A 10,034-nucleotide genomic window follows, 5' to 3' on the forward strand; every position below is an offset into this window, starting at 1 on the left:
AGTCTGAAGACAGACACACAGACCAATGACATAGAAATAAACTAATTGAAGTAACTTTTCCAAAGCCAAGATCTTCATGACTTCAGGACTCAAAACATGTTGAGCAACTTTCTGGAGAATCTTTCTGGGATGTGAGTCTTACACACAAGCAACAAGTTGGGACTAGAATGTGTCACTCTCCAGCCCTTTGTTAGAACAGTGTCCTCAGGAAGATGAGACTCACACATGGCACCAAGAGAACAAGGAATTACATTCTTTTATAACAATAGATAGAAATGTTTGTGAATTTTAGCATAAGAACAGGTTCCATTTGTTGCTTAATGCTTTTATATTTATAGAATGCCTTACTGTATACCAGCACATCACAATAAAGAAAGCAGATACACCCCTCCTATATCCTTGGGTTATTTATATTCTATAAAGATAGAAAAAGAAGAGATAGAAAATTGACTCAACCTTATGCAGAAGGGACAAATTCAATTATTTATCAAAAGGTCCTTCAGCGGACATACTTTGTCAACCCCAGCTCAATGACCAGGTCTGGACATGCTAAGGCCATTGGAGTTCATAATCAGGTGAGGCAAGCCTCTAGATTTCCAGGAGTAGCACAGGAGCCTGTTGTCCAGCAGGGGTGTGACAGAAAAGCAGTGTAAAAGGAAATAACAGTTTTTGTTGCCCTCCTAGGCATGCCCAGTGATATCTCCTTGGGGCTTCTGGCTGTAACAATATTCTGAGAATATTGGTGAGTGTCTCTGCTTTATTTGCCTGAAGAAAGCAGTGTCTTACATGTAGCTCAGCCTTGGGCTCAAAACACCACATTTACCATCTCCTGACCAGATGGAGCACCTGGAGCATACAGAGGCAGAGGAGGAAAGGAGATGATGCATGTGTGTATGTAAGGACTGTTGGTCTAGTATTAGGCCCAGAGTAATGATTAGTCTCTGAGTCATCTGAGATTTCATGGAGGAATTTTCTCCAGTAGGGATTCTATAAATGCAAAGTCCACTGCTAGCTCAGCTGTGGAGGTAGGGCCAACTCCTATACCAGCTTTAGTCTCAACACCAGAGCTAGAGTCAATTCCAGAGCTTGAATTAGTATCAGCTCTACCACCAGCTCCCTAGATAGACCCACTTCTAGAATTGGTAGCTATGCTCTACAATTCTCTAGCCCCATATAGTTCCTAGACTGACTGTGCCTTGAATTTTCTCTGTCTCTCAAATGCTCTAACTCTGTTCTTTCCAGACACTTAGTTAGAATACCTGTTTTTTATATCTTCATATGATAGGCTCTAATATTCTCATGAATATAATCATAATCCCCTTTTAGAGAAATAAATATAGCCTTCCTCTTCACCTGGATTTTCATAATTTGATGAAGTATCTATCAAAAACTTTAATATATATTCCTTCCAATTTCATTTCTAGACAATATTACTAATATTATCACACATAAAATATTAGAAACAATCTCCATGTCCTACAGGCAGTTAATTTGCACTTTACTGTGACAAACTGATTGCTAATAACAGGTAATGGGTGATATACCTCAATATATTATTAATATCATGTAACAATATCACATTAACAGAATGTTTTAACGTAGTATGCTAAGTATGGTGGAGTTTTAAGGTAATTTCAATCAACTTGAGAGAACTGATACAGTAATGTAAACTTTGTTAACTCCAAAAATAAATATTCTTAACTTTACAAGCTTCTTCAGCTCTGAAAAAGACCTTCAGGTTTATGAGTCGTTATTTAAAAATATGGGCTCTTTTTTTCACTAGGAAAAATCATCCTGTTATCTTTTTCTGTTCTTTTGTGACTTATCACAAAGATATGTCTAAGACCAACTGATATGAAGGAGAAAGAGGAAAAGAAGGCTATTAGTCGATATAAAAAATAGTTAGAAATATGATGAAAAAAATGTCAATTAATAACAACTAAGATATATCATGTAAAGGTCCAAATTCACATTGTATATGTAAAATGTACCAATAAACTTGATGAATTAACAAGAAATCATTACATACAACCTTGATTAGGATCCATGAAAATGGACAAGGAATTATTTGGTTATGTCAGAGAGACAGAAAGAACTTGTTGTTTGGCAGATCCAGGATGTGAAGAGAAAAGTCAAATATAGCCTGGTGTTCAAAGGACTTTAAAAACATGAACTGGTTTGAATTGAGAGAATACACAAAAGGGTATTTGAAAGTAAAACAAAAGTTTGTCTCTACATTCTGTAAAAGTTCCTTCAGAAAGGGTGATGGAAGACTGAAAACGTTGAGTAGGAAAACATTTTCATTAAGGAATAACTAATGAGTACATACAAGGCATGGCACTGATATTTTATGATATTGATATAGATTCATGTCCTTGAGGCCCTTCCCTCAGCCTATCACCACTTTCCAGACCTTGATAGTTTGGAGGATTCAAAGTTCTCCAATTTGAAAGATTTATATTTTGCAGTTCAATAGCAATGCACTGCATTCTCTTAACTTAATGTAATTCCTAAAAATAAAGCATTAACCAAAGTGTGTTTGAGAGGTTATTAGAGGCTAACAACTCATTAAAAATAATATATTAATTTTTGATTAATTGGTTCCTTCATCTGGCCAGATTTCTATCATGGACTCCTAGACTTCTCAAATTGAAACCTGGTCTGAACTAATAATCATTCAGATGTTATATAATTTTCCCTAAAGATCTTGAGCTGTTTTCCAGATGGATGAATGGTAGGCTTTGTCCAGATCATCATTTTAAGCCAATATCACAAAAACCTTCAGATATTTGGGCTCACATGCACAACTGGTTGTTGAAAATCCCCCTTTTTATTATGTAATTGTCACAAAGACTTCTTGTTCTCTCATTTGTCCATTGGTCTTGTTTCTCAAGCAAAAGAGTAGAAAAGAGCATGAAGGGGTAATCAGAGCAGCGCATCTGAATTCATCCTCTTGGGGCTCCCTATCAAGAAGGGGGAGCAAGGCATGTACTATGCCCTGTTCCTGGTCCTGTACCTGACCACAGTGCTGGGGAACCTGCTCATCATCCTGCTCATCAGGCTGGACTCCCGCCTCCACACCCCCATGTACTTCTTCCTCAGCCACTTGGCTCTCACTGATGCCTCTTTCTCATCAGTCACAGTTCCAAAGATGCTCATGAATATGCTGACACAGAGTCAATTCATCTCTTATGCTGGGTGCATTTCACAGGAATTCTTTTTCTGATTATTTGGTGGTATTGACAGCTTCCTTCTCACTGCAATGGCCTTTGATAGATATGTGGTCATCTGTCACCCCCTCACTACAACATCATCATGAGTCACAAGCTCTGTTTACTACTAGTAATTGTGTCCTGGGTGTTGTCCTTTGCCAGTGCTCTTGTAACACACTCTCCTCCTAGCCTGTCTCTCTTTCTCTAGAGACAACACTCTCCACCACTTTTTCTGTGACCTCTCTGCCTTACTTAAGCTGTCCAGCTCAGACACCACCATCAATGACGTGGTTATTCTCATTGTAGGATCAATGGTTATTACACTACCATTTATATGCATTCTGGTGTCTTATAGCCGTATTGCAGCCACCATCCTGAGATCACCCTCAATCAAGGGAATCTCCAAAGCATTCTCCACTTGTGGCTCTCATCTGTCTGTTGTTTCTCTGTACTATGGAGCAATTATTTGACTATACTTTGTACCTTCTTCCAATAACACTAATGACAAGGATGTCATTGTGGCAGTGTTGTACACTCTGGTCACACCCATGCTAAATCCCTTTATCTACAGTTTGAGGAATCTGGATAAGAAAAGAGCTCGGTAAAATCTAGTAAGTAGAGGAACATTTTCAGAGTGAAAGCACTGGACTGCATATTAAGTGAACATGGGACTTTCCAAGTCCTGCACATACCTTCTCCATCAGGAATATGAGACCTTCTGAATCTTTTCCCCTCTGAATTACTGTTTCTTAGTGAATTTTGATTGGCACTTAGTTTTCAGCATGTGTTTCAACTTAAATGTAGTTTTTGTCTCTGTTAAATTGTCTTGTTTGCTTTGAGAGACTCGGGAATAGTTTTTGTTTGTTTGTTAGTTTGTTTGCTTTTTTGGTACCACAGATTGAACTCTGGTCCTTGCACTTGTGAGGCAGGTGGCAGAACCACTGACCTAAATAAACAGGCCCTCAGGAATAGTTTTTATAAACACCCGCAGGTTTTCTCTTCTTGAATGGTATCCTTTCATACAATTTGAGCTTTTCTGTAATTACTGATTTTAGTCACTTTTACTTTTCCTGGGAATAGTTTAATGCCCTTGGTAACAAATCTATCTTTCTTTTCCCAAGTTCCCAAAATATTTTTTCTGATGTGGTCATGATTTTATTTCTGTATTTAATTTTTGAAACAGTTTTAAACTTCATTTTGTGAATAACTGATGAGAAATTCAGTTATGAGTTTGTTTTTATATAGTTATTTCTATCATAAATGGTATGTATTTACAAGACATCATGTGATGTTTCCACACATGTTCAATATATAATGTCCAGATCAAGGTCAAATCTTACCTTGGCACTATGTCACATGCCATTAATACCTATGATCTTTGAGGTTGAGACAAGAGAATTCACTAGTTTCAGTCCAGCCTGGGCAATTTAACAAGTCATCAATATTCTGTCTCCAAATAAGACCTTTAAAAGGGGATAAAGATGTAGCTCAATACAAGGCCCTGGATATTAACCTGCAGTACTAAAAAAATAATCTAGTTCCTCAAACATTTCTCACTTTTTGTAGAGAAAACACTCAAAATCCTTTCTTACATTGTTTTTGAAATGTGTAGTATTTTGTCATTGTCTATAGTGACTTTATTGTGAAATAGAGCACCAGACCTACTTCTCCTAGCTATAACTTACTACTTCTTGCCCTACATTTCCCCATTCCTCTACCCACACCACTCCTTCTTTGTTTTGTAAATTCTTATACATTGTCCACATTTTGTAGATGTGTTAGAATGTTGGTAACTAGGCACACAACTCCTTTTTTCCTAAGTGAGTTGGCTTAATCACAAACTGAAATAAGACATGTTTTGTAAAAGGCCAGGACAATGGTCTAGTTAGAATGGGTATAGTACTAAAAAGCCAGTCAGAAAAGACAGCACACTATGTGGTTCCAAATGTATGACATTCTAAAAAAGGCTAATCGATAGAATAATAAAACAATTAATGGTCACTAAAAGTTTAGTGTTTGGGAAGAAGAGGGATGAGAAGATAGAAAAAAGGTGAATTTGAGAACAGAAAATTTATTATGCATGATGATACATACATACCACTATTTTATTAAAGCCAAGGGAAAACATTTTTTTGTAAAATGTCAAATGCAAATGATGAATTTTAGTCAGTAATATTGTACCAATGTTAGTTTGACTATAATAAATGTACTGGACCATAAGAGATGTTAATAAGGAAAGTAAATAAGGGAAAAGAAAAAATATGAGAAAATGAAAACATGGAAGCAAAGTTTTCCTAAACAGGGAAGGGTGGAGGGGGTAAAGGGAGTGCAGGGGTAGGGGGAAAAATGAAAACCAAGACCTGTCATCTAAAGGTGCAAGATCCCAATGATGAATGTAACTGTACTGTATACCTAAAAGGTACCAATAAAGTCAATGAGAGAATAAAAATAAGGAAAACTTTGGGCAGGGGTGGAGGAAATGAAGTATATGAACACTATATGCTTTGTTTTTTTTTCCTTAAACTACCCTAAAAATAATCCATTTATTTTTTAAAAGCTACATTAATTTAACTTCTTTCCCCATGCTACGAGAAATCTGATTACTTGCCTCTTACACATGATTGGTATTTTTTAATTAAGTTTATTAGTACTTTCGAGGTATGCAGTATGATGACATTGATCATTGGGTATTTGCATTTTTAAATGATGTATCTTGGTTCTTATTTTTCCCCATTCTCCTACCCTCATTTTACCCTCCTTCCTCCTATTTACAAAGACTTTGTTTCCATTTTTTCCCTTTTCTTATATTTTTTCCTTTCCCTTACAGAGCCTGTATTTATTGGCTATAGGTGATGAATGACTGGCTGCTTTTCCAAATTTTCAACTTGTGTAATTGTCACTGGTCAGCAGCTTCTACATTTTCTACTAATTTAGATGTGTGTAGGGGAAACATTGTCCCCAGTGGAAAAGATATGTGTGTGATTCCTCTTCAGGATTTTAAAGAAGTGTGTTTTTCTTTTGCTTGGAAACAGATTACCTGCTGCTCTAAGAGATAATTGAGCCTGAGTTCTAAATTACCACATTTCAAAAAGCCAATCTACCCAAAAGGAGACCTACATTTACCCATGAGAACATCATTACTCCTCTTATTGCTACAGAATACCTTCATTAGAAGTACATGATCACTTCTTTCTCCTGTTTTCCTGCTAAGTACCATGTCTTTAATTATAACATTGTAGACAGTCTTCACAAAATCTGGACAGTAATTCTTTCCCTTTGTTTACTCACAAATGTCTCCTACCATTTAAAGCTTATTAGCTTTTATTTTGTTTACTCTCAATGTACTTAATGCTAGTGCATCAATTTGTGACTGAGGTTATTGATTTTAAAGTGATTCTTTGAGTAAGTCACTTTGAAAATGGCAATCATTCTGTTTTCTAGATAATAAGTAATAGATGTAGCACTGGGAAAGGCAAGAGAAGAGAAAAGGCAGTCTCATATTTTTTATATGGGGAGTAACTTGTACTTGCATAAATAGGATGAGTATGCCAAAGTAATTCTGTCTGGCACAATATATCAGTGCTACTTCAGCACACCCACACACACATTCACACACACACACATGTGCATGCACACACAACAAAACATCTTCTGACTGATAGTTTATATGCTATACATTGTTTAGAGGCCAGGAAAAGTTTGTGACTTTGGAAGACAAGCCAACACGGGCTTTTGGGTAAAATGGACCCACTGGACTTAATTAGTACTGTATCATTAAAAACTGAGCTATATATCAACAGACATTATAGAATATCAATAGTATATCCTTTGATACAAATCAACAGGATCCAGTAATTACAGAACTTGAAGATTTTCATTCCCTGATGGAATTTTGTGCTGCCATTGACAAATAAATCATGTGTTTTATGTCATAGTTTAACCAAATGTATCTGAAATTTTTCAAAAGGACTTCTTTGTCTTCTGTACCTAATGATAGTATGCTATATTTTTATGTAAGATTTTAAAATTTTCTTTAGTCTTTAAAATCTTAGAAAAGTATGGAGTTATTTATTTTGATATAAATATTTATAAAATATAAAATTTTTATTTTGATAGAAATTCATTTTAATTATTTCTTATTAATATAAAGTACTTGAAGTTTTGTTGTTGGGGATTATTATTTGTTTGTTTGTTGTACCTGTGATGGAACTCAGAACCTTGCACTTGCAAAGTAGGTGTGGTGCCACTGAGTTAAATCCCTGGTCCTGGGCATTTCGTTCTTGATCACAGTGGAATAAAACCAGAAATCAGCAAGAAGACAAATTTTTAAATTATATAAAAACATGTAATTTAAATAATGTCCTTCACTGACTAATAGATTAAAGAAGAAATCAAAAGGGAAATTTCTTTTTTTCTCATTGAGTTTATTGGTACTTTTTAGGTGTAGAGTAGAGTTACATTCATCATTGGGATCTTGTACCTTTCTTTACATGACAGGTCTTGGTTTGCATTTTTTCCCCATGTCCCTCCCCTGCCTTCATCCCCAAAAGGGAAATTTCTTGAAACAAATAAAAATGAAAGTAATATCTTCAAAAACCCATGGGATATAGTAAAAGAAAGTTTATAGCAAAAAGTACTTATATTAAAAAAATAAATATATAAATAAACAGTTGAATGCAAGAACTCAGCAACTAGAGGAGCAAATCAATCTTGAAGTTAGCAGGAACGAAATAACAAGTCAGTGCTAGAATAAATAAAATACAGACAAAAATACAAATGTTAAACTAAATGAAATGGTTAACATTTGAAAAGTGAAACAAAATGATACACTTTTATATACACAGAGCAGAAAGTAAGAGAAGACCCAAACAAATAAAATAGCAGATGAAACTCTTAGAGTACAATTGATACTGTAGAAATACAGAGGATAAATAATGGCTATTACGAAGAAGTACGTCTCAACAAGTTGGACAACATGGACAAACTTTTGACAACATATAACCTACCCAAACTAAACCAGAGCAGCATAGAAAATGTGAAACAATCAATAATGAATAATAGCAAAGTATTACAAATTTTTTTAAAAATCTATAATTAAAAAAAGCCCAGGACTAAATGGTTTTGCTGTTGATTTTTAGCAAACTTCTAAAAAAGAACTAACATCAAGTCTCAAACTATTCCAATGTGTGTAAGAAATGGACCTTTCTAAATTAATTCAATAAAACCAGCATCAATCTGATATCAAATCAGTCAATGGCAGAACACAAAAGGAATATGCAGACCAATACCCTAGTTGGAAAATTCTCAGCAAAATCCTTGCAAATCAAACCTAATGGCACATTAATAAAAATTGTAGACCATGATCAAGTTAACTATTATATGCCTATGTGAAAATGTTTTTTGTATGTGTGCTGTTGAAGTGAGCACATGTGAAGATTTTTTTTGATCATGGCTAGTTGGAGTCCTATATGCCTCACTTATTTCTATGTCAAATTATTTTCCGCCATTTGGGAAGTTTTCTGCCATTGTTTCTATGAACAGTTTTTTAGATCATTTGTACTCTCCTGTTTCTTCATTGACTCCTATCAGTCTTATATTATTCTTCTTTGCTTCATCTAGCAGCTATTGGGTTGATTTCTCATGATCCCATAGTATTTTAAATAATTTTTTCTTTTCCTGGTAACTACTTGAAATCCTATCTTCTATATCTGAAATTTTATCTTTTCATTGGCCCATTCTGCTGTGTAAAGTTTCAGTGGAGTTTTTCATCTCCTGGAAATCTTTTTGAATCTTTTTTATGGGTTCCATTTTTTTCCTATGTTGGGATTCCATGATGTTCCTCAGCTCCTCTATTTTTTAATCTGTGTCCACTCTAGATTTGTTAATCATGTCTTACACTATGGGCACAATCTCTGCTGTAATCTAAGAAATTATTTCTGACTTCATTTTTTCCAGATCCTCTTTTGTTGCCAGTTCATGGAGACTAAGTGTTTAAGTATCAGATTGTTTCATCTCGTTTCTCTTTTGAGCTGCCTTAGGTGATCTGGAGGTCTGGTTTTGGGACTTTTTTCCATGTCTTCTCATTTCAACAGATGCAGCCTCTGTGCCTTTATTGAGACAACTTTTTGCTTACCCAGTGGTCTTCAGTTCTCAGCAAGCCACCAAGAGGCTTTTTCTCTACTGCTCACCAGTACACCAATTCCTGGATTCAAACCACCATTGCTATGGGGTGGGCCTTTTACTGAAGCTTTTGCCCTTTTGCAGCTCTTTCCTTGGAGGGCCTTGCCTGGGCTGGTTTGCAATAGCCTCTGGGGCCAGGGTGATCCCTGGCTGGGATCTGCCTGTAGCTTCTCTGGCCGCACTGCTGCTCCCCAGGATCTGTGTATACTCACCAATGGGCCTCTGGCTGAAGCTTTCGTGCCTCTGTCTAATTATATAATATAATTCTAAAAATGAAGGTAATACAGACCTTAATTGTCTTTCATCTTCATTAGGTGAAAAACAATTGAGAGTAATTATGGTAATAGAATACAAGTAAGATTTACATTTGTAGAAAGTGACTAAGAGAGGCATTATAGAGAATATCTCACTGATAAAGATGGCTTTATATCTTTTGTTGCAATTCAAGTTAAATGTTTTATGTATACTAATTTCGGTCTATGCATGTTAAAAATCTATTAAAGATATATTTTTGAAATTATTTCTTGAATCTACTCTTTACCACATACTACCTTCTGTATCCTTTCAGGAATGAAACAGTAGACAACTTTGCCTATGACCTCATTGGTTTTTTGTACTGTAGTTTGTGTATATATATATATA

The 10,034-nt window shown here is 35.4% G+C and overlaps 1 protein-coding gene and 1 pseudogene across 1 annotated transcript in view; one reads left to right on the plus strand and one right to left on the minus strand.

The window, feature by feature from the left end:
• LOC104858169 (olfactory receptor 1J4) overlaps positions 1–10,034 on the minus strand; it is a 156,814-nt gene that overhangs the window by 127,248 nt on the left and 19,532 nt on the right. The window lies entirely within an intron of this gene.
• The window catches only part of LOC104854850, a 20,246-nt pseudogene continuing 10,742 nt past the window's right edge, over positions 531–10,034 (plus strand).

Source organism: Fukomys damarensis, unplaced genomic scaffold (genome assembly GCF_012274545.1).
Source record: "Fukomys damarensis isolate Sample0158 unplaced genomic scaffold, DMR_v1.0_HiC HiC_scaffold_36, whole genome shotgun sequence".
In the NCBI taxonomy this organism is placed as follows: Eukaryota; Metazoa; Chordata; class Mammalia; order Rodentia; family Bathyergidae; genus Fukomys; species Fukomys damarensis.